Source organism: Prorops nasuta, unplaced genomic scaffold, assembly GCF_024137725.1.
Source record: "Prorops nasuta isolate Cenicafe-Biocafe unplaced genomic scaffold, Cenicafe_Pnas_1.2 PNAS00004, whole genome shotgun sequence".
Lineage (NCBI taxonomy): Eukaryota > Metazoa > Arthropoda > Insecta > Hymenoptera > Bethylidae > Prorops > Prorops nasuta.
Window position 1 is genome coordinate 2,187,976 of NW_027116801.1, and position 25,949 is coordinate 2,213,924.

Genomic DNA, 25,949 nt, shown 5'->3' on the forward strand with positions numbered 1-25,949 from the left:
GCTAAAACATTGCAGCTGATAAAAAGAGTTTCTTATCGGGTTCTTGTAAAACACGTGGAAACAATAGCTCCTGCTTAATAAACTTGAGCTGGCTCGCGTTATTTTGCCTCGTATACGTATAGAGCTCGAGCAACAAAAAACACACATTCGCACTTTAACACACAGCAGCATTGTTAAAATGCTCTAAGAAATCTAACGGAACACAGACTCGTATATTTTATACCCTCCCCCCCCCCCCCATCCCTTCCCAACTCGCTTATTCACATTCTTGTTACACTTTCCGGTTTAAATTGATTAATAGCCGAGTACACGCGTATAATACGGTTCAGATGCACTTTATAAAAGCTCTTTTTGCACTCGACCTACCGTGACTCGGCTTTGTGCTAAACTTTAAAGAAAGCCTTTGAAAAAGTGGCAAAAATGAATTCTTATTTAATTCGCTGGGAAACCGTCGTCGATTCCTAATAATGAAAAGGAACTTCGGGGTGGGTTAGGGGAGGGGGGGGGGGGGGGGAGAGAAGTCGAAGACACGCGTGCGTCTGCAGAGAGGAAGAAAAATGAGGAGAGAGACGAGGTTTCGCGGGTCTCGATTGATGGGACCCTGGAGGATCGAAAAAGTGCTGAAATATTTATTAGAGAGCGTCGCAGTGATACACCTCAATTTTCAGGGATTTTCCAATTGGAACCTTGTGTGCGAATGACGGTGCACAGGGTACACACACACACATATATATATAGATATAGATATAGATGTAAAATGAAATTCTCGATCGAAGGCACCAGTAGTGGTCCTTCGATCCCTGCTCTCACCCGAGTGTTATATATATATATATATATATGCTTCTTATCTCGCAGCACAACGAATGCGAGACCTTGAAACGAATTCGTAAGAAATAGAGGATAATAAATATAGCGAGCGTGAGTTATCGTTGGCACACGGTGCATATTTGTACGAGCTCTATCAGCTTTTTCTCGCATTCTAATCTGTCACGGTCGTTTCGTCACGAAAGCGGATCGAGCAGCTTGGTCTACGGTAAATATTAATTAAACAACGATCACTGCACACACAAACACACACACGTGCGTTCTGTAACAATTTGCTCAACGCGATTGCACTAATTTAGACAGCTTCGCGTGGAATAAAGCTGGTTGGAATTAAAACCGGAAGTGCGGTATACTTTTAATTGTTTTTGGCCGAGCGAGCAGGTGCGATCTGCGCGCGCGTGTGTGTGTGCGAGGGAGAATAAGAAAGAAGCGGAGTTTTTTGCGGGTGTTAATTCGGGTGAGAAAGAAGCGAGGCGATTGGTCGAGGTTAGGGCGATCTGGGTCATCAGCTGTGCGTGGACACGAACGCGTCCTCGATTTTCTACTCGTCAGCGCGTAATCGCTGATGCCGGCGTTGGGGTTAATTTAATTGTTAGCTGCACGATGCCTCGGCGCTGCACTGCCAATTCCCACGTAACCGCGGTATGCAGTCACGCCTAAATTGAACTGCACCAATCGCACTCCGAGAGGATGTTCTTTGTTAACTATATAAATATACTTGCGCGATATCATCGCTTCTTCAATTATTTCCTTCCCTCGCAGTTTCCCTCGCTTTCCGCAAATTTTAACCGCTTCGTTGTGATATTATCAATTTTGTTTAGCTTTATAGTGTCACATTTGTAATTTAGAGAGGAAATTTCAAGCTTTTATTGTTTCTAATTTTTTTCAGATTTATTAGGGGGGGGGTGTTCTTTCTCAAAGAAGAGTATATTATTTTTTTATTAATTTGTATACATATGTAGGAGGTTTCGATCGGAGTAACCTCTTCGTCACCGAAACTTGGTTCACGAGGAACAGGAAGGACCGGCAAGAGCGGTTTCCGGTTGGTAGAAGCGGTTCGTCCCAGAACCAGAGGCCCGAGTGTCGGTGTCCAATTAACCGGGACACTTAACGAAAATGCTTACCGCGCGCCAATGATGAGAAGATTGACGATAGTCGAGGATAGTTGACAATAGTTTGTTACAGCAGCTGACTCGAGCGAGCCAGAGCACGTTTCACCTTCTAGGCTTCCTCTTGGTTCATTGTCACGGTTCAAGGTCGCCCGTGTCCCACATAGAGCGCAACTCGATCGCACGCACATGCACCTGTACTTTTCTGTCAGCCTGTACCACTATTTTCCGACAGATAGAGTCTCGCTTTGCATACACTGAACCCCCCCCCCCCCCCCCAAAACTCTATTATGCTAATTCTCGACCCACCCTCTTATCGACTCTAGAAAACGTTTCACACCTTCACCCCCCCCCCTTCGTCACGCGAAACGTTCTCCAACTTTGCACCCCCCCCCCCCCTTCATCAATTTAATCCCACTACCAAGTTCCAGCGCGATCGCAACGAACCGAGCGATTTTATCAAAAGACTCTCCATCGTCCCTCGCCGCGAAGTAATAATCCGGACGAGTTTATTCCCGAAATAACAGTTTATCGCGCTATCGTCCTCGCGAATCTCTCATTGTCCCGCGAAAGCTGTCGCAAAAGCGTTTTCGCGCGACGTCGTAAAATCGTGGAAGATCCGAGGAGCCTTGGGACCCGGGGCAGAATCGCGAAACCGGCCTCGATCGTGCTCGAGGACGGCGTTGCTTGCCAAAGCTGTACAGTCGTATATCTCGCCAAGACGAGTGTACTCGTGCAACGTATATATATATATTATACATTCGCGTTTTCCGTCGAGCTCAGACGTCGTAAAGAAAGTATTATTAATTCGAATCCAAGGATGGTCCATTTATCTCGATAAAGTCGGAACGCTTCTAAAAATGCGGCTCGCGCAACTAGACATCCATCCAGTTCGATTTTCGATTCTCAATTCATCCCCCCCCCCCCCACACACACACACACAGCGTAGCCAGACGCACACATACCTAAATACGCTATACGTGGCGCAACAAACGCCAGACGAACGCCGAGCGTTTTTCCTCCCAACTCCGCTAACTTAATTAATATTTAGCCTCGATTATGGCCGCGACGACGACTTTGGAGAAAAAAATTCCTCTGGAAAAAACTGCGGCTGAAAGTGTGCGGCGGAAAAACGACGGATGCTTTTTGCACTTTACAGCGTCGCTTCCGTGAATTTCTAGCGCGACCGGCGGATTATGAAGCTATAATTATGGCGCGTTATCGCTTTTTAATCGTCTTCTTCAGCTACGATGACCAGGATTATTCGGTAATTATACATAACGTTTGATTAAAATAATTAGTGGAGCTTCGGTGATTGACTCGTGTGTTTCACGTATTTTCTATACTCTTGCTCTATTATTGAGTTTCATGGTGGAATTACCGAGTTTTGTTTTCCGTGTATATACGTGTATATATATATATATACCATGCAGTGTATTAATCTTCGTTAAATGGGAAATGTGTATTCCATTATTCGTAACACATATATATATATATACGCGAGGCGGGAAACTGACATTTGAAAAATGTACGATTGAAAGTGGAGCAAGGGTGTGCATGGTAGGTGCGAATATCGCTGTTTGACGTAAGAATAATTTGATGAATAAACTTAATGTGGATGTATGGTGGACAGGCCGGAAGCTTAACGAGAATTTATCGCGTTAATTGAGAGTTCAACGGTGAGTGTATTGGTGGTGTTTGAGGGAAACTTTGGCTCGACGTATCACGGCCAGTTTCGACCCAAGATTGGCCAATGGGAAGAGGTAACGAAGCACGTGACTTGCTTTACTTCGCTCTCCCTCTCCTCTGTATATATATATATATATATATATATATTTTTTTTTTTGAAGCAGAAAGTGTAAGATTGAGAAAAATCGGTGAATTTGCCTTTGGAGCGAATTGTTCCGTAAATTCGACTGAAATATACGCAAGCAGCTGTTGTATGCACACCACGTCAAGGCCCGTAGGCTTTTATCGCAGTTGGTAACTAAGTTTGTCAGTGGTGGATTAGCGTGACGTTGCTCCAGAATAACGAATTAGGGACAGCTCGTTGCAACCACTGCAATGTTTAATCTTCAATGTTGATTCTCTCGATTATCCAAAAAGCTTTCTCCAACTTGGCACGGAGAGTACGCTTTATAATGCACAATTGGTTCAACCTGTTTTTCCAACATTTTCATTAGAAAACTGCATAATTTTCACGCGACTGCTGCTAACGGTCTAAATTCTTCTGGAATGTAAATATATATATATATATATGTATGATGCTGCTAGTGCATTCTTGGCTCATTATTTCGATCGAACCGTTTCGATACTGATCAATGCGGATTCTTCAATCAATGTCAAAGTTTTTTTAGGATTTTTATTTAAACAAAAAAAAAGAAAATAGTTCATACGATACTAATTAATAGAAGCTTTTTCATGCACGTCACGCCTCGCGATTTGCGATATAATTGAAAAGGAACGAGATTGAAAAATCGAAATGCTATACCTCTCGTCGAGTAATGCTGCAGTGCGGTTTTGCCAGATTTCGATCGATACATTTAACGAAAGCTGCGGGAAAGCTCTTTTAATACGCTGAAAATCAAGCTATTCTATCCAATGTAAATTTTCTTAACAATTGCGCAGTCGGAATATTCAAGAACGATTTGAAAGCTTTTGCATTTTCGACTCTTTCGCCATCAATTTCTTTCGAACCTTTCTTTCCATGCCTTCATCGTTGAGTTTTTCTTTTTAAACTATTATATATTTTTAAATAAACCAAAAGTGTATATCGAATATTTCTGCAATTATCCCAAAATTCGACTTTTTATTCTCTTCTAATTTCTTTAATTCCAATGAAAAAACATTGATGCAACGAGACCAAGTTTTAAGTTTATTTATCAAAGAATAAAAAAATGTGTTCGGAAGCATATCAAAGAGAGTTTTAGCGGGAAACGTCGAGACGAGATATAATCAAATTAAATATATTCAAACTGGAATATTTACAATTTAAAAAAATGCACAGTTTTACTCTCCCTCGGAATATTTAATTTTATCTAAAAAAAATAGTACAGTAACGAGACCAACTTTAAATTTATTTCTCAAAGAACCAGAAGCCTCGTTCGAGAGTATATACATTTGAAAAGGAGCGAGAGTGGGGAACGAGATGAGATATAAATTTGTGTAGATCGTGTAGAAACCAAGTGTAACGATACTTGTAAGAAAGAGTCGTGTGGTAGCAACGAAGCGTGTCCGCAGATATTCGCACAAAGATGAGATGGAAACCGAGGAACCTTGAGACACGTTGCAATTGAATAACGCGTTCCGTTATGCAAGAGGCCACGGGGAAGATGGTTGTTTGAAATAATACCGCTTATCAAGATCGAGCATTGACGAATAATCGAATTTCGCGTATAACCGAAGGCATAAACGTACGATAAATCTCCATTGAACAATGTTTGCATTATAATTCAATCATAGCTAATTTCTTGCATCTCGTGTTTACAAAGCACTCAATCTCGTTGATGCTCGAAACAAAGCAAAATGTTCGTGAAAACAAACGAGGGATCAATCCATCAACACGAGTGTTACGAAATTGAGCGAGCGTAGTTTCGTAACTATAGCGTTTCTCCATCCTTGCATACGCGTAATAATAATGATAATAACTCTCGGAACACTTTATAGCGACACGTTAAATTGTCCCGAGCGCGAGCTTAACGCGGGTCCCGATCTTTGGGCCTTGCACCCTGAGGCAAGAGCGAGGAACGTGATCGAAGAGACCACGCGAAGAGCCTATATTGATACACCACGCGGCGGCTCGTCAGCGACTCGTCGATCCCTCGCCCCTTCGCTTCGAAGGATAAATACGCGTGTACAAAATAATATATACGAACGATCGAACGAGAAAATGAGGAAATTTTCCATCGTTCGATCCCGGATCACTCGAGAGTGAGGCAAAAATAATAAGTTACGCCGAATTTAATCGTTTCTCGAAATTTTCATCAACCCCCGAGCGAAGTAGATAAAAAATTCTTTTTCCGGAAGTGGTAGAGATCGGGTCGAGTCAGCCGTCGAAGACTGGTCGATGGAGGCCCGTGCTTTCCAGCGTGTGGAACCAACGAGAAACGCCAGTGCGAGAATTCCCCAAGAGGAGCATCGCGGGGGCCGAGAGTTAAATATTTAACGCGTTGACCTTTGATTCGCTGCGAGCACCCCCACCCCTCCGCACACCGGTCAATATCACTTAGCCGACGACTTCGCACGGCATACTCGCCCGGGAAATATTTTGCCCGTCGGCCGAATCAACGAGATTGCCAAATATACGCGCGAATCATTAAAATAATTGACAGAAGTGCTGAACGAGCCTCGATTCTCGCTAGCCCTTTCCCGATGAAACGATAAATCCTCCGTTACACGTTATTTCGACGTTTATAACGTTTTCCCGCGGTGAGCGATCAACGCTCGAAATATATACCGCTGGAAGAGTGGTGATAAGGGGAAAAGAGGAAAAAAAGGTTGAAGCTCTGATAGGAAAACGCGCAAGTGCCATTGTTTCGACTATACCTTTTTTGCCGACTCTGTTCGTTTATTGGTCGGCAGTACGCGACGGTCTCTGCTGAATAAAGTGCGACAGAGACGCGATAATAAAGAGACGATGATGATCAGCTGGCGCGTTCCAAATCGGAGAATCACTCTTTTCAGCCGGTGGATCATAAATTTACGGGGGAGATAATGAAATTTTGCGAAAACAAAAGCGTACGTCATGCTTTCGAATGCTCATTAGTGTCCCTTCATGCGACCAACGTTTCCAAATATATATATATATATATATATATATATGTGTGTACAGATGAATGTAAAACCAAGGGAGAAACTCCCTAATCTCGTTCTTTCGGCCAACACAAAAGTTTGACCAACACGAGGAGGGGAATAATACATTTTTATACGTTAAAAGCTGCTGAAATGGAAAAATATCTCTGAAATTTTCCATGCAGCTTTAACCCGATGCCGTTTTTTACGCATTTTATCACGTTTTATAAAGGATATATCGTATATAGGAACGAGCCTGTTTGTGCCAGTTGGTATATATATATATATATATATATATATATATATATAGTAGGAAAAAAGCATTAGTGAAATTGGGATTGAACTGATTTCGTTCGGCTGGGAATATTTTAGCAAATTGAATGAATATGTTGCTGTTTTTCACGAGACATATATATATAGAGTAGGAGCATTGGACGCGTGAGAAATAATATAGCTGATCGATAAGCAAAGTAAAAAGGCTGAATTTTCTCGACTTAACGTCTTTCCCTGGAATCCCAGTAGCAGATCCAACGGGAAAAAAGAGCCAATAGGAAGCGATTCCATGAGAAAGCAATAAAGTTTTTATAGGTCGTAAGATTACTCGCTCAACTGCAAAAATGTTATCAGTACTTTGCCGTTGCTGCAGCTGCGATTCCAACAAATTTGTCAATTTGTACTTGTACGAAGAAAGCTTGGAAAGGTTAAATCGAAAGTCGACAGGTGTCGTCCTTGTAGAAATAACTTTTGGACCTTTCGATATCGTCCCGACGACGACGGTTATTGATATACTCGCGATGGCTTCTTATTCTTGCGTTATCAGTGAGCAGCACGCATCAGAAGCGATTTGCAATAATGAAGAGTGTAGTGTTGCAACGTTGTAAACAAAAATGTATAATTATAAAGATGTAAATAAAAATGTAAATAAAGATGATTGGAATGATGAGACTACTAATTTTTACCTGTACGAGGAAAGTTCGTAAAAATTAAATTAATCGAAAGTCGACGTGTGTAGTTCTTGTATAGAAAATATTAATCTTTGGATATAACGAAGGTGGTCATTGTTATTCTCGCGTTATCAGTGAGCAATACGCACCAGAAACGATTTGCAATAATGAAGAGTGTAGTGTTGCAACGTTGTAAACAAAAATGTAATTAAGGATGATTGGGATAACGAGATTATATTAATTTTTACCTGTACAAAGAAAACTCGTAAAAATTGAATAAATCGAAAGTCAACGTATGTAGTTTTTGTAGAAATAACTCGAATCTTCGGATATAACGACAATGGTCATTCTTATTCTCGCGTTATCAGTGAGCAACACGCAGAAAAGATCGCAACAAGGAAACACGCATTGCTGCACCGTTTTGTTCTCCAAAAAAAAAAAAAAAATCTCTCGAGCGATCCAACGAAGCTTCGACGTTGTAAACAAAATGCAATTAAAAATTATCAAGATAACGAGTCCATAACAATTTTTACCTACGCGAAGAAAGCTCTTGAATTTTAATTAAAATAATTTGCAAATCGAGTCTGGTGTCGTCCTTGAAAAATAACCCAAATCTTTGATTACAACCACGATGTTTATTGATACACTCGCGTTGTCTCCTCATTCCTACGTTATCAGCAAGCATCGCGTAAAAACGTTTGCAACAAGGAAACGCATAGTACTGCAACGTTATGTTCTCGAGGAAAAAAAAAATAGATTTTCTCTCGAGCGATTCGACACGAAGCTCTTCGGCGTTGAAAGCAAAAATGCAATTAAAGATGATCAGGATAACGAGGCTATATAGCGGTTGCTGAAAAGAGTCGTTTGCAACGCTTTGGAAGGATGATTATAGAGAGGGATTTACGAGTGTTGATTCTTGGAAATTGAGAGGCTCTTGAGCAATATGGTCACACGTCGATTATGCAATTATAAAATTACTGAAATTCCGACAATTTCCACCGTCGGATCTTCTTCTTTTATTAAACTTTAATGCGACTCTGAGAATACTAGGAGGAAAACGTGGCATTCTTTTACGATACATTAGCTATAAATAGGATAAAACTATCGTCTGGAAACTTGCTACATTTTTTCTTCCACGAGGCCAAGTTCGCAAATAAATCCTTCCTTTATCAACAGACCCTCTCCCCCTTCGCGTTGGACCAATATTTTTCAAACGACGCAGTCGACGTTGAACCAACCGCGTTCAATTTTTTTCCTCCCCCCTACCACTGCTCTAATTTACAACGAAAGAATATCGTTTATAATCCAGACGTTTCCCAACTTAAATTCTGATCGCTATATATATATATATATATATATATATATATATATATATATATAGGGACGAGGAAAAGCTGTGCGAGAAAAGGCGAGGCTCTGAAAAGAGCGTAAAAGAGATCTGGTAATATGTATCCCAGTTCTCTTCATCGATTCTACTTACTTTATTCATTTCTCGTTTAAATTAGAATTTACTTTGAGCCTGATCTCCTCTGGCGCGAAATTAATTCAATTACGGTATAAGAGCGAGGTAACTTATCTTAATTACGTGCTAAAAAAATAACTGCTTTATTATCATAGTTGCGTAACGCGATGAATTATTTTTCGAAGAAAAATTCATCGGGCGAGAAGTTATAAAGCGTTATCGATTCGGAGTGTGTGTATGTGTGTATGATCCGAAGAAACGTGTGTGAGTTAATCATTTTGATCATTGGCAATTATTTACGCGTGAAATGGCGACGCCAAGGGTAGGTGCATGTATATGGATACAAGAATTGACGAGAAGCAGTTGTATCATCGATTTGTTATACACACATATATATATATATATATATATATTTATAGAGAGAGAGAGAGAAAGACACAATAAAAGCGAGAGGAAAAGAAAACACATGGAGAGATGGAAATGAGATTGGTGTAATTTAAATATAAGTAAAATTGATAAAAATTTGCATAATAGGAGGAAGGCACTGGGGTAGAAAAGTGGAAGGTAAAATGATCTATGGTGGAGGAGTGGTTTGCATTTTCTCACGGGTAATTCTAGATTCCCGAAGGAAGCAACGTGCAAGAGACGCAGCAGCCTCCACGTTGAATATCCGTCGAGGGATCGTTTCTGCGGACAGCTAACGTCGAACTATGCTGAACACGTGGCCTCGCGTAGCACATTGCACCGTTCGCTCATAATGGGACACGAGTGTCTCGTCTCGAGGATTATTTACACTTAACAGCGCCTAATTAATTTCTACCTCGTTCGAGAGGCCCGTGTGTAAGCTTTTCCTGCTGCCAGCTAATTATCCTCGCTAACCAACAGTGTACGCATAATCACTGAAAATTTACCTCTATCCAATTTCCCAAGATTGCTTCATTGCAAGATTAACCTCGTTTTCTCTTCAAAAATATAATTGTTTTATTTTTCTTTTCCGGTGTGGTGTACGTGAATTGATAATTTTTCAAGTTATATTATACATTGTGTTTTTCGTCAAGTGTGAATGTGTTTACGAGGAATTATACAGATGTAAGTATAAATTTGCGTTTTGTGGGAAATTCGCCTTCCTTATTAAGATTGATGGTGATAAATAGAGATTTTTTTTTGCACAAACAAGGAGAAAATATTAAGCAATTAAACCGTGATGGGTATTAATATAAAAGTGTGTGCGAGAGGTAAATAAGAGAAAGAGGGAATACGCGTGAAAAATGAAAATACAACCTTCGCGTTGGATGAGAAAATCACGCGAAAAGGTTAAACGAGTCGAGCGAGGAATAGTTGGCCAAGAACGGAGAAAGTAAAATAATTACACTGTGCAAGAATATCTACTTTTCCTTTCTAGCTGAGTAGAAGTTATAATTTCCTTATTTCTTATAATTGAGCAAATTTAAAACGAACAATTATTGTTTTTTCTGATTTTGCTTCTGTAATCGGTAGATTGAGGTGAATTTCTCACATATATCAATTTCAGCCACTTGTTTAAAGGGTAAATTTAATATTTAATATAATGTTTATAAAATTACTAATAGATGACTCTTGATATAAATATATTTATTTCGATCGATAATAATTAATAAAATAAAACATTTAACAATTTTTTTCAAGCTTGTCTTTAATATTTTTTAATATACAAGCCTATAAAAAACATATATACATATATGTATAAACTTATGCGGTGCTTCTTCGACTTCAGATATTGTTCTAACTTGTATAAAAATTATAAACAAACATTTACGTACAGTATTTATCTTGATCAACGAAAATTTCCATAAACTAAAAAAACTCAGCTGTTTCATATACTAACAAAATATTAAAATAATCGAAATATCGTGATTTAAAAACTTTAATCTACTACCCCAATCAGAAAATTAAAGCTTAACCACAATAATTGATCGTTTAAAAATTCTTCAAACCCAAACGACCTATGACGATCGTATTATTACCCAGCCAAAAAACTACGTTAATACAAAGTGTTATCGGATCATCGTGACGAAAATATAATAGTCGATGCAAAGTTACATGGCGCATTCTAAATTTATTTTCATTACCGGAAGTGTCTCTCATCAGACTTCGTTTCACGGCTCGCCAGTGGAACGGTTTTAAACCAATAACAACGATGAATCAACGCCTTACCAATAAACGAAAACTTCGTTAAAACAAAATTTCACATTAAATAGAAAATAACACTTTGACGATGGACAAAAGATAATTTTTGCATTTATCGTTCCTCGAGTTTATTAATACAAAAATAAGACTGTATTGATTCTATCGTAGAACCAGAAAATATTTTTTAAAAATAAAATGCCTATTTGCTTATATATATACACACAGAAAGTGTGATAAGGATCGTCCGGCATTGGTCGAGAGTTTAGCGTGCCGCGAGTCGTAAGGCAGAAAAAGTCAAGTTGCTCGTTTGTGTTTGGCTCGCGGTGCATAGGATCTCGTGGTTTGTGTCAAAGTCAGGTGTCCTTGAGGGCTCAAGGCTGCTCCGTTACGAATCAATGTACGAAAGAAGTAGCGCCTCGTGCTTTCCAGGTAATTGCAGGCTGCACGGGGAATTGCGTGCAGACGTCTTGGCCTTAGCGTTTGCAAGGTGACTCTCGCTGCCAGCCAGCTATATATATATATATATATATATATATATAGAGAGAGAGAGAGAGAGAGAGAGTATGAGCGTGGTTTATTAATTAAAACGAGATAGAGGGAAAGAGAGTGGGAGGGGGAGGGGGGAGCAGCGAGGTACGAACCGAGATCGAAAGCACCTGGAGATTTGATTCCCACTTCCGCTCACCTTCGTACACCACTAATTTCCACCGGTATCGAGTATCCCTTATCCAACATATATATATGAATATACGATTAATCTCACCCAGACATAAAAAAACTAAATCCACCGCTCCGTAAAGCTGCTCATCTCCGAGTGTATAATTTACTCCAGTTAGGAAAATGAAGGAGGAGCGATTGCCTCGTTCCCACAGCACGGGATTTCGGTGAAAAACGGTGCTCGTGCGTGTATCGCAAGGGAATTCGCGAAACTCCCGATTGGTCGAGCGGTAGGTTCTCCCAAAAAGCGGGCGTTAGGATGCGTCGGAATTGCCAAGACGAAGATGTAAAAAATTTCATCGTCGAGATTAATTCAACGGCGACGCGAAACCAAAGTGGTTTTCTGATTGAAACATCGCGCGAGAGCTCGCTTGATCGTCGCTTCAAACCACGCAGATGAGATTCTGGTTACTTTGATCTCGCCGGCAAAGGGAACGAAATCACGTATGAAATTTATCGAACGAGCCTCGAGTGGGAGTTTTGAGGATATTGGAGAGACGTATATGTGTGTGTATATATATATATATATATATATAGAGAGAGAGAGAGAGAGAGAGATTGGTGGATTAGATCGAAGAGAGGACCCTGAAGAGTTCTCGCGGTTTCTCCATCTTCGTTCGAGTGTACGAGGAGCCGGAGAAGTCCTGTGATCGTTTGAACAACTGAAAGCAGGCCAAGAAGAGTATATAGCGAAGGACTATTCTCCGATTGGATTGTCCTGTGAAATTTACAAGCACCAATGGGTCCTTGTCTATGAGAGGGATGAGAGCAAGATAAAATGGAGCGAGCACAGCTAGATCGGATTCCAACAGCGAGGTGTGTGTGTGTGTGTGTGTGGGTGTTACCTATACTATAGAGCAGAGTGCGTATTGCTTCAAGTGAATAATGATCAATCCAGTAGTCATGGGTCATAATAAAGATAGCACCCAGCCTGTGACACAAAAGAGCCATCGTCGCTTACACTTTTAACGATCGCTGAACCAATTACTGTTATTCTGTTTTAACTACCCCCCTCCACCCCCTCCTCTTCCTTCCTCTCGCACACTGCTCTACATCCACCGTGCAATACCCTCTCACGAATGAATCTGTAATTTTATTTATCCGTTTCTGGACGCTGATAAATCTTGACGCATTTTTTTCGTGCTTTTCAATAGAAAAAATAGTTTCTGCACTCCAATTACAGATATGGATGAACGGAATTTTAATGAAAAGTGGGAGTTTTAAGAGCGAGGTATTAAAAAAATGGTAAAACAGCAGGAACGTTGCTCGATTGAATCGAAAGAGAAACGTAGTGTGTACATCGATGAAAAGTTACGTAAGGAGTTTAATTTTTTTTTATCATTACTCTACTTTTTTCAAAGTGCACATTTAGCACTCTCTTGGTCGAGAGATACCAGAGATTTTTTTCTTTGAAACAAACACACGCACGGATTCTTTCAAGTTGAAGTTCGAACGATGTTTATTTGCAGAGAAGTAATCGAGTCGAGTCAAATTTCGAAAGAAGGGGAGGGGGGGGGGAGGTGCGGTTAATGAAATTGGAGGTAGAAGGGAGAAGGATTCGTGAAGTAGTTGCGAAAACAGTATTCGAGTATCGATGTAGAGTATGGTTAAAGGTAATGGTATCGTTAATTGTCTATTCGTCATTCCGGCTGTGTAGCACACACACACACACACACGTACTCGGATTAATTGAGGAAATCTATTTGGCGTCGGTACATTTGTCGATAGGAATGGGTTTTGTCGCGGTGCAGAATGATCCAGCAATCGGGGCTACGTAACGTCGAACAAACAATATGCGTATGTGTCAAAGGACAAATTCGATGACCGTCTCTATATATACCACTTATTTTCACGTTATAATGCACTTGGACGAAAACACCGTCCACTTTAGCAACAACGCACCTCGCTCCCGTTTCCAAAGCACTCTCGGGCACACTCCGTTTAATGAGATACTGCGAAAAAAAAAACAAAAAAATGTAAACAATCAGAAATCGAGCGAAAGGAATTGATATTTTCGGAACGATCGCAGCGACTGAAATTAAACGAAAAATAAATCATACGAGAGGAAGAGGGGGGGGGGGGGAAGGCTTTTTATTTTCATCGCCAGCTCAGCCGAGACAAGTTTTTAGCGATGCCACATAAGCAGATGATGAATGGATGGCAATGGAGTAGCAGTATAAATATCTATAAAAAAAGTATCCTATATATGTGTGTGTTATTTATAAATAGATAGAAAAACACTGAATGGGTCCCGTTTGTCCCCATGGTTTGCTCTCTTATCATATATCTTTTATCTGTCAGCACTGGTAAGCCGTTAAAACAAAAACTTTTGCCACTACTAAATCGTTTCCTCGGAATCGTTAAAAGCTTCTTTTTACGATTCGATGATAATTTTGAATACGCGCTTTACAACGAGGTGTACCATGGGAACGCGTATTTCAAGGCCTTGCTCAAATTGCAGTGGTCTGGCCACTGTGTGGCCACGCATTTTAACTAAACGCACATCGCTCAGTAGCGTCGCTTTGGCAGCGTTTGTATCTTTCATCCTCCGCTGCCATTTGTCCTGCTCCGAATCGAGTAAGGGGATCCACCTTGTAACGTCCAATAGGATTGCGAGTCTTGCATTTTTTCTAACAAACTTGTGTATCAATAATTAAATATTTTTTCAAAAATAATGTTTCGTTCGATCAAATGCAGGGAAAATCCAAGTTCTCGGCGGAGAATGACAAATTTAAAAAATAATAAAATTATTTGCCTAGTCAATTCGACTTAATTGTTTCATGTCGCAATTTGTTTTTAACGCTTTGACGCTCGGGATTAAATGGAATTTCAGATATACACGAATAAAGGGCTAATTGTCAAAGCTTTGTTATTTAAATATATTCATCAAATGGAAGTGATAATAAAATGGTTTAACGAAGTACAATCCAGTAGGTGGTACTTAAAGGGACAAGACATTTACCGAGAATCGTTTAACCGCAGTTTTTTTCGAAAATCATTATTGATGTCCACCAATCGGCTTTTTCCACTCGACAACAGCGAAATGCTCGAGGGAGATATTGAAATGAGGGTTTTTTGCACTTAGCCCACGGTGCTAATGGGCCAACGTATGTCACATAAGATTTGAAATATGTATGCTTATGGGAAAGGAGCGGAGTTGTAAGAAATAAAAGCATCAATCTCTAATGTTGCGCAATTTACGCTGGGGTCTTTTCGAGAGAGGGAGGAAAATGGATAGGAGAAAAAGAAGAAAAATTGATGGAAGATAGTTGGTCCATGGAAAAAATTACTGACTTTGCTCTCAAATAAAATTCTGCAAGGGGGGAGGTGTTTCAAAAATTAAAAAAAAAAACAAGTAAACAATTGTACCTTTTTTTGCGAATAATAAACATTCCATTCAAGTAAAGCCTTACATAAACTATAGCTAAATTCTCCAAAGTCCAATGAAAATTCCGATGCACCAAATAATACGATCGATCGATATTTCGAGGTTTTTCAATTTTTTTCCTCTGCACTTTTAATTTTTTTACGCATCGCTCGGATAAAGCTTCCATCCACGCCGTACATATTCGAGCGAAGCTGAATAACGAAAAGAAGCGGGATTAAAAGAGCGATAAATGCGATTTCTCCTGGCTTGGCCAAATCGGATCTGTTTTATCATATTCCAGAGAAAAGGCGTCCATTGTACTACCACGGACATCACCGAACTTGAGAGGTTAATGCACGTTGCAAAGCTAAATCGATAAGTGTTTGTAAAGTTTGACAAGAGTTATACTCGAATCGCGTGCAATAGGAAGATCGGTACCATGTACGGTGAAAGATCGATGCAATCCTTCAAATGTTAATGGGTTTAAACCAAGACTCTCTCTCTCTAGCTTTCTCCACCCCCACCCCCCCCCCCTCCCACCTCTCTTCGAAATAAAAGGAAAAAATCGACACTTTTCTCGTAGCTCCTCAAATAACACAACTCAATATAGTTTTTCTACTTTGGATACTCAGAGCAATTTCTTACGTAACTCGGTACAGAAAGAATCCAAATGCATTTGTAAAAATTGTTTATCGTATTAGGATTTTAAAAAATACTTGTATATATGAAAAAAATGTCCATTTTTCATCACTTACTTTTAGATTGAAATTTTTCAAAGCAAACATAACAGAGTATTTTCATTTGGAGGCAGTTTGCAAATAAGATTGCATAAATGAATAAACAGAATTTAGTTTTAATAGTTATAATTACAGCTAGAATTGTTTGGTACTGTACGGCAGGTGTTGATAAGGACGATATGAGAGATAAAAGTTCTATATATGTTCTGATGCTGAAAACTAAAATAGTTATGGTTATATTTAGCACTGCTTGGTACTGTATGCCAGGTGTTGATAAGTACAATCTGGAAGATAATAGTTGTATACGTGTTTTGATGCTGGAAAACAATATAAATGAATTTTGGTAAGAAGAGGTCCTGTTACAAAAGCTCGGGAACTACGAGTGTTACGAGTTGTGGAACGATTATCCACTTTGGGAGATTTTAACTGAATTTTTTCCAAACTTGAACAAACTTGATAACTTCAAGAATTGCAAATTATCATTAGGATTTAGTTTCCAGATCAAATTACACAAATAATTAAGCAGAATATATAATTTCTTAATATTTATAATTATATTTAGCACTGCTTGGTGCTGTATAGAAGGGAGGTGGGGAGTGTTGATAAGTAGAATCTGGAAGAAAGCAGTTCTAATACGTGTTCTGACGCTAGAAAACTATACATAAATGAATGTTGGTAAGAAGAGGTCCTGTTACAAAAGGAAACCACCAGAGCGTTACTCAAACCACGAGTGTTACGAGTTGTGGAGAGATTAGCTACCTTCGTAAATTTTAGCTGAAAGGAAATTGTCTGAGGAAGACCAGTGTCCATAAGTTTAACGATAAAGGAAGCAAGATAAGTAGTACTTGCGGCCTTCCGTAATTTTCAACATTTTGCTGTTTACCAACCAAGGCGTAATATCATCCCATTTTCCAACGCCACAGATAAAACGCACGTTTACATTGAGATTTCGTATATAGGGCTAAGGATTTTATCCACAAAGATTTACTTTATCCAGAATAAAAAAAGCAGGACTAAAACCGAATACTTATCTTAGTATACGTAAATGCACCACAGTGAATTTTCATTAATTTATATTACATCTCTATATATATAGATGCAAAAAAATAAAAGTATATTAATCAAACTAATACAAGAACAAAGTATATAATTATATTGCATGTGTGTGTGTGTGTGTGTGTGTGTGGCGATCCTAATCAAAAGATCGACGTGTGAATTTCAACGCGGATCGATGAAAACTGCTATCGAGGAGCAACCTGGCCGATTTTCTGGTGTGATCCAAGCGCGTACATATTAAATCTTACCGGCAGGACATTAATATACTACCAGTGGCGGTTTGGTATTCATCCAAATGAATTCCATTCTCGCATCGATCCTTGCGCGGTGCCTCGTGGGAATCCCGCATAAGTGTTGCAATGAAAAAAATCACGCAATCTTGTGCAGGAGATGGTCGAGTGACAAGGTTATTAGCGCGGTATGCGTGCGATCGAATTAATCCTTGTTTCAAGCGGCGAGCAAGCTCAAGGATACGCACATGGAGGGACAAAATCCTTTTTCCAAAAAATCTACAATTTTGCATATGAATTTTAATCGTTTTTTTTTTATTGGGACCAAACTAGTCCCTTTAAATCCGATTAAATTTATCAAAATTTTATTTTTACGATTTTCAAAAGAAATGTTGGATACTGATAATTTTATTTTATTCCCTGTGAATAATTTTGAAAATGAAACTTTGTTGCATTTTTGTTAAAATTTGTTTAGCAGAAGAAAGTAAAGATTCGAATAAATGCAATTTTCTCCATCGAACTCTCTTAATTCTGTTTCAGAGAAACGTCCGAGACTAATACGGTAAAAGAGAAAATAACGGTATTGGCTTGGCTACAAAGCTCCTTGTGTTTTGGTAATTAATCGACTCATTAAGCGCGTAACGTTAACGATGCAAGTACATAAATTGCGTGATCCACTTTCCATGGTAAGCAACGTAGAGAACGCGATGCCAAAAACTTTTCAACGGAAAGAAGATACTTTTGTGCGAGCCAACCAACGTGACTGGAATAATACGAAAATGCGGATGAATCGTGTTACAACGATCCTTTTGCTAATTACATTCATCAAAATAGCGGGGAAAAAAAAAATTAAATAACGACCTACGTGCCGTACATAAATATTGCCCTTATCAACGAGCAATTAAAGCACGGACGTCGCTGGATATTTTCTCGAACCCAAATTTGTGTTCGATCGAACAAACTCGATTTGACTAGCCAATCGAGTCACGCGGTATAATTTTTGAAGAATAAATTAAAAATACGTGTAAAACGTCCAAAACCACAATCTTCCCAATGCAAATATTTCGTCCACGTCATCTTACAATTTTACGATCGAATGAAAGAAACCAAAATCAAAGCAATTAACAAAACCCCGTAACAATTATTACTCCTGAAATTACAAAACCTTTAAAAAACATTTTTATATTTCCCAAAACGAAGTCAATTATTTAACAATTTAATATATAAAACTCATCTCCTCTCTTTCCACTTTCATCGTCACTATTTTCCAGTTAATTGGTTGAATAAAAAAACTCTTTTCTCTGCTTGAAAATTTAACGAAGAAACCGCGAACGTCTAACGAGTGAATTCGACTTTGCATCGACCGATATATCGCGCGAGTAAGGAGTTTCAAGGTCGAGGCAAATCTTTGCGGCTGTGAAAAGCGTTGATCTAACGATGCTGATCCTCTGGTAGGAAAGTAGTGTGGGGGGGTAATGCAGCGAGGCTGCAGATGTCTCGTTAAAATAACTGAATTTCGCGAATGACTGAAGGATGATGATGATGATGAAAATGACGTTGGGAGAGCCTTTTCCCGCCGAGCGAGGCTGCTTTTCGCAGGGTACCCCCCCCCCCCCTTCCCCCTAACTCATTCCATTTAGAAGTATGAATAAATTTCGCAGCACGGCACGGCGGTGATCGTTAGCGCCGGTGCACAGCAAGCAGCTGCGACAAAATTGCGACATGATCGCCTCAAAAACCAACAACGAACGTTACTCTATATCGCTCCATAAACCACACCCCCCCCCCCCCCCCCCCACCTCCAACGAACAAAACCTAAAGGAAAAACTTGGCACGTAAATTATTTTTACCGGCGATCGACGGGTGGCTCGTTCATGGAATTTCTGGAATATCGCGGTGAGAGGCTTTCTTAGCGATGAATTACGATCGCGTCGATGTAAAAATGATGGAAAGCGAATGATCAATTTATATCTCTGTTGTTACCGCGGAAGTACGGTTCATTCGCGTGACATTTCATCGAATCACACGGATGAGGATACACGCGAGCGTGGTGTGCTTTGTTTAACGCGTTCTGCTTACGTTAAACGAAGAATCGATTTTCGATGAATGATAACGGTTGAATGATGATGATGCGTGAATGAAAGAAGCCTCGTATTAATGGTAAGGTCAGTGGTTATGTATATATATATATATATATATATATATATATGAATATAGTTATGCTAAATGCAGGGATGAAAAAATTGTTCGATTCGAACGAATATTCGCGATGCTATATTCTGTGCACTCGGTTTCAACGAATATTGCTCGGAGCTAATCCTGATTAATTTTAGTGAATTAAATTTAATTTGACACGATGATATATTTGCTCAAACCGAGTAAAACATTTCATTCCGGATATTCAAAGAAAAATTTGCTCCAGTCAAATAACAGTTTTTATCCATGTGGAAGAGTTTGTTTTTGATAATTAATAACGCTTCAATGATAATGATTTATGAAAAAAAAAAAGAAACGTATCAATACTATAAGGTCAGTGTCTCAATAGTTATGTTAAATGGAAGAATAAATATGGAATAAATAATTGAAAATAATGGAATAACCTCGATCCATGAAAGAAAAGCTTTGTAATATAAATGATAAATTCAGTCTTCTTAAAACTGAATGATTAATTTGAAAAAAAAAATCGAACGATAACAATGGTCAGAAAAAAAGCGTTAAATTGCAAGATTAAAATCAACTTGGCAGATTTTGTATAAAAAATGAAAGAAATGATTTCAGGAGAATAATAACGATTTAACGACGATGTGGTCCTTAAAAAAAAAAAGCTTTAATTCAGGGCTAATATCGGTGTCCCCAGAAGCAAATTATTCGTGTGGATACAAGTAGAAATATGATAGCACGCCATTATAAGCCACGATACTTTAGCCGAGGACCCGTCTCGTTACGCTAAATACACAGCCATTAGTACGACTGTTAAAGTGTTATTTTAATCGCTATGATCCAGTCGCGTAATAAATTAATAGCAAAGTAAATCTCGTTGAAAGGTTTATTTTACAAGGTACGAAAGTTTCGAGTGGAGTGGCTAATTATCGGTCGCGACACTTTGCGCGTCATCGCTTTGGATTTTACCGAGTCGCTCCACACGATTTATAATCTCGGAGTGAATCAGAGCCTCGACATTTTCGAGTTGGACGCGATCCTCTGGCGCAGTTTCGCCTTCTATCCTATACACGCGAATTAATTGCAAATTCATATTTCTGAGACAGGAATTTTAGGGGGGGGGGGGGGGGAGTCGAAATAAGATTCATGCTCGTGGCAAGTTTACGATGCCTGGTTTCTTGGAACCAGTACAGTACCGATCGTAAAAATCGATAAGGAACGAGAATGACGTCCTTTCGCTCGTATCACACGCTCGCGAATTGTATTCGTGTTTGTCACGTAGCGGGTATATTGATAAATAATATAATACACACAGTAGAATCGTGTGTGCGGTGCGTCGTGGAAATCCGGTGCTGGAAAAAGTACGCGGAACACGATGTACGCTCGGAGAAAAATGTCTCGTTTACAAATGTCCTGCTCTAGTATATATATATATGTATATTTATATGTGTCCGGCGCGTTTCCGACAGATCGCAAAACCAATAACAAACGTTCGAGAGGCTCCACACCGCACTGAGTCAACGAAACAATGGACCACGCGTATATATATATATATATGTATGTATGTAAATATCGCAGATGACTAGTTTGTAGTATCCTGCTTTAAAATTATCAGCTCATAGCAAGAAGTGGCAGTATTTCTTGACAATGTTTACATTGTGTTGCGAGAAACACGTAAGTGTTTAATAACAACGTTGGTGCTTTCAGCTTAAGAGCAGATGCAAGTTTTGTAAATGAATTTAGATTCAATGTGTTCGTTCGAGCTAAACAAACGTCCAATTCCATCCGAAATGCTATAAAGGCAACTTGTTCCATATCTATTGGTAAATTAATCTGTTCGGTAAAGGTCACAAACTGTGGTAAACACAATTCCAGACGGATCTTTTGCAAAAGGCTTGAACGAATGGTAAGCCCGACGGTAAATTAATCAATTTGCCAAAGACGATGATCAAATCGAATTTGAATCTTTATCGATGTAGATAAGATTAGGAACAAGTGAGATAATTAATCCTAATAAAAAGACTCGGTTCTACTTTAATAATCAAGAATTTTGTTAATCGAGGTTAAACCGCTAAATCCATATAAAGGGAATATAACTTTGAGAATAAAAGTCTTGCACCATTTTTTGCCGAGTCTGAAACTTTTTATCAGTCCCAGCATTTTCTAAGCGATGTCTGATCAATGTAAGGTCATTAGGTAATTGTACCAAGTAAGATGAGTCGATTTAAGAATTTTTAATCCTTTACAGCAGTTTAATAAGAAATTATGCGTTAAGAAAAATGGTAAAAGAATCTTACTCTCAAAATTCATCAGTTTACACACGAATCTATTGGTTTGCGCGAGGTGAAACCGAACACAATTGTACAATGGAATCTGAAATGGGAAAAAAATGAAGCGTGCACGCCGCGTTCCACGCAATGTCAAATATATTTTTACTACCTACGCGCTAATAGCGAGCGGTCGTTGAAACACACGGTGATTGCGAGTTTTCAGCGTGACGTTATTACGGCACTTAATGGAAAAACAAAACTAGCAAGAGTATCGCATTGCCTTGAGATTCTTCCTGTACAACTGACGCTAGTCAGTGCCCCCGAGATAAGTCGTAGCACGCACTGCTATTATAATATACAATAATACATTACAACACACGTCGAGAGCTATATACGAGGATACACCGCGCGACGCTCTTTGCAGTCACGTGACTCGTCGTAACAAACCTCATACAAAATTATTCGCAGCGTAAATGCTGTATACACACACAGGAGTTTCAAGATCAGCGCGAATGTTCATTTTTCACTTTTACTCGCTTTACCTTAAGGATATTTACCGCGAGGTTTATTTTCGAGGAATATTTACCGAGATTCTAATAACGACGAGTGTGGGGGATCGCGGAAGAGTCGAGGCGCGGGAGACTTCAGTCTATCTCGCTCCAGCTCTCTCGTACGCGTTACGCGATACTGCCGCTAGGTGTCTCATCGGTCGAACTCTTCTCGCTAGCGAATTTTGTTCTGTCGAAGCATAAGAGTAGAGGAGCAGGATTTATGACCCAACTCGAATTATTCGAGAAATTCAAAGGTAGGATGTTCTTATTTTTTAATAGGTTAACAGTGGTTGGTAAGTCTTAATGAACGATGAGTTCCGGAAGTGGAACTCGATTAAATTTTGGGACTAGTGTGGTTTGTTCCATATTCTTTGGACGAGCATCGGCTGTTTAAAGCTGATAGCACGAAGAAACACGGGTTTTTCCTTGGTTTTTAAAATTAAAGAAAATATATGTTGGTTATTTTTTACATCTCGATAGGAACAGTCAACTTTTCGCGAGTTAGAACTCATGAATATTCCTATAAATCCTCCCGTTGTCTCGCGACGATGCATGTTCCTTCTCCTAACATTGCTTGTGGACACGGTGGGCTCCGAAGTTGTAGTCTTTTACGTGTACACCAAGTAACTAAAAACTCTTTGGTATTTTGTTATGTAGCTAACAGAGTATGAGATCTCTGGATTGCTTGAACCGATTTTGATGTTCTTAGGCGCAAATGAAAGTTTTTTCAAAACCATTTTAAAAAAAGCTTTACTTAAATAATGGCAATGGATTATTCGCGGAGAAAAATCGGTTTGAAAATTGGGACGCCCCAACTAGCTGTATAAGAGAGTAGTGCCTCGACGGCGGTATAGGCATGACTTTTTCTACTTTTATGTACTTGCCGTCGAGACACTACTGTGTCTCTTGATACAATATTAGTATTTCCCAACTTCTCTCGTAAGCTCCTTACAGAGACGAGTTTTTTTAGCTTTCTTTCTTTGAACGTCGCAGCTTAATTTAGTTTACCACAACGTTGACTTGCAACGATTTTCCACCGAGATTAGAAAGGGAGATTTTATTTTCTAAAACACTACCACCATCGTCAATTTTTAACATCAGAATCAACGTTACCGTGTGTACACTGTATACAGCGGATAATTGATTCGCGCGTAGCTCAGCCAACTTCGCGCCGTACCTCCCGAGCAAAATTTAAACAGTATCCAAGAAAATATCGCCCCAACAAATGAAAGTGTTAGAAAACGCGGTGGAGGGGATAACGCGTGACTGGTTGACAAAAGACAAAGAGCGACGACCGAGCAACTTGCTCATTCCCTCTCTCTCTCTCACTCCTATTGCACCGTCTCTTCGCCCCGAACAAACGAAACAATTTATTACACGCGTTTCTATTAAAAAAGGAGCAACAGTGACAAAGAGAGCAGCGAGTCGCTCGTTCATCCCTCTCTGTCTATCGTCGACCAATGATATGCCTCCCCCCACCAGGATTTTGCGCTCGCAGCAGCTGGAGCGATTTATCTTGCAGAGAACGTACACTGTGCGGTACAACTCGCGCAAGACGATTCAATTTCCCAGGTTGTACGCTCCAGCGTGTCTCCTGTGCATCTTCGGCACCTTCGCGAGCAAAATTTAAATTGATTCGTCCCTCGATTTGATCTCGCAAATTTCTTACTTTTCCTCAGCCTTCTTCGACCCTCGACTGGATGAACCTTGCTGAACGAGAGGAGAGGCAACGGCAGATGTTGACACTGCCGATCCTTTTAACACGAGCGAGCAGCGACGGAGCGCCAAGTATACGTGTGGATTAAATTCGTGTACGAGTGTTTATTGATAGCACTCAGCTGTTTTTGTTTTGGCAAGCTTCGCAAAGACGCGAACAGAGACCGAGAAGTGTCGTCACACATTATTGTTATTTTGAGCGTGTCGAAGGTTGTGCCGGGAGTTATCTTTACTTTCCTACCGAGCGTTCCTTCGCTCAATTATAACGCAGAGTCTTCGAGAAACGATACAACTAGAAATTAAACATTTTTTTATTCATGAATTTCAGCGATGCTAAAATTCTATGATCGTTAAATTAGTAGCAGGAAATGTTGGATTTCTCTGTGAAGATTAGAAGCTCGATGTTTCAGACTAAGACTTTTAAAAATAAACGTTTCTCGTGGAGATTTATCCTTGTCGTGGAAGATTTTGAGAATTGTGCAATTTTCTTCCCCCGAAGGAGGATCCAGTGGAGTGATCGATTATTCTGCTATGCGATTCTTCGAGTCGGAGTTTTTCTTTCAACCGTGAAACAGGAAAAATCGTTGAGGATGAATTCGTGATTTAGTAGTGTACTGGGAGGGTGCAGGATTCCCTTGGAAAGCTTCAGAAATCAAAGACAAAACGTGTCGATGATCTTCCGCCTATGTATTTTCGTAGCTATGTGTATTTATATTTATAAACCGTTTTTAATACGTGGGTTCGTTAATCTTGCTCGATTTCCAACGCGTATCGAGGCAAACCTGACTACTCGTTTCCATTTTTACACATTTCTAGATTCGCGTGATTATTTCGCACATTTTCCAAATTAATTTTTCGCAAAATTACTACTATTGCTGGTAACGCAATTTTATTTACAAAAAATCAGGTCGATTTTGCGAATGGCGGTCGAGGAAAGTTGAAAATTTGGAATAATCGTGAAACCGAGTGTCTCTCTCCGAATAACAACTAGAAAATTAATCGAGTGTTCGGTTACCAGGTTATCGTAACCGAAACTTGAACACACTGTGATCCCTTACTCGCACAGTGGCCCCTAAAACCAAACGTGCCTACGACCGGAAGTGAAGCGCGCACCGAAAAGTAATTAAACCGTTAATGGGAGGGAATTAAAAAGAATGCTCGGTTCGATTCCCCGAGCCCTTTGGAACGATTAACGGAAGCCGCGTTACAACGCTGTAACTGATGCGATGGCGATTAATTTAGCGTAACAAACTTACGGACACTTTGTTGCAGTGCAAAAAAGAAAGGAGCGTAAAGGTTTATCGCCGAGATCTAGCATGAAAGAAACTCAAGCAACTTGAAGAAACTACCATGCTCTTAATGAAAAAATCGATTTTTATCAAGCGGTGCTCCAACACCTAACGCTTTTTAGCTGCACGCGCGATACTTTCATTGTGCAGCGTTCACCGAGCATCGACTCGTTCTCCGCTTTCATCGAGAGTGCACGAGGAGATCCCGCCAGAGTTTTTTCTTTTTCCGACGTCTCTCAGCCAATGGCGAATCAATCGTGCATTTGCATGAAATTAGTGCGGCGTTCTCCTCTGGTCACGGTTAAATAGATTTGAACCGCCGCCTTGGATCGATTACAGTTTTTTGTCGCAGAGAAAATTCCTGTCCGATGGCGGCGTAAAAGTGAACGAGATGAGCATTAGCCTCGAGTGTGTACGGGCAGTAACGAAAACAAAGCTGACGCGACGGGAGGTTCAAGCTCTAAATGCATCTGTCACGCTATGTTTTTTGCTGGAAAGCGTTTAAATTAAAGTATACGCTTCGTCGAAACGCTCGACGAGAGGCTCCTTCCCCCCCCCC

At 39.8% G+C, this 25,949-nt stretch overlaps 1 protein-coding gene across 11 annotated transcripts in view; it reads right to left on the reverse strand.

Annotated features, from left to right (window-relative positions):
- Octbeta2R (Octopamine beta2 receptor) overlaps positions 1 to 25,949 on the reverse strand; it is a 132,844-nt gene that overhangs the window by 22,615 nt on the left and 84,280 nt on the right. Inside the window, exon 1 of one of the 11 annotated variants that reach the window (XM_066725052.1) lies at positions 22,008 to 22,025. The exons of 8 other annotated variants lie outside the window; for them this stretch is intronic. The gene's annotated coding sequence lies outside the window, so the exon portion shown is untranslated. Of the gene's footprint in view, positions 1 to 1,949; positions 1,969 to 21,861; positions 21,881 to 22,007; positions 22,026 to 25,949 lie in introns of those variants that run through there. 2 more of the 11 variants (XM_066725049.1, XM_066725050.1) reach the window with 2 other exon arrangements.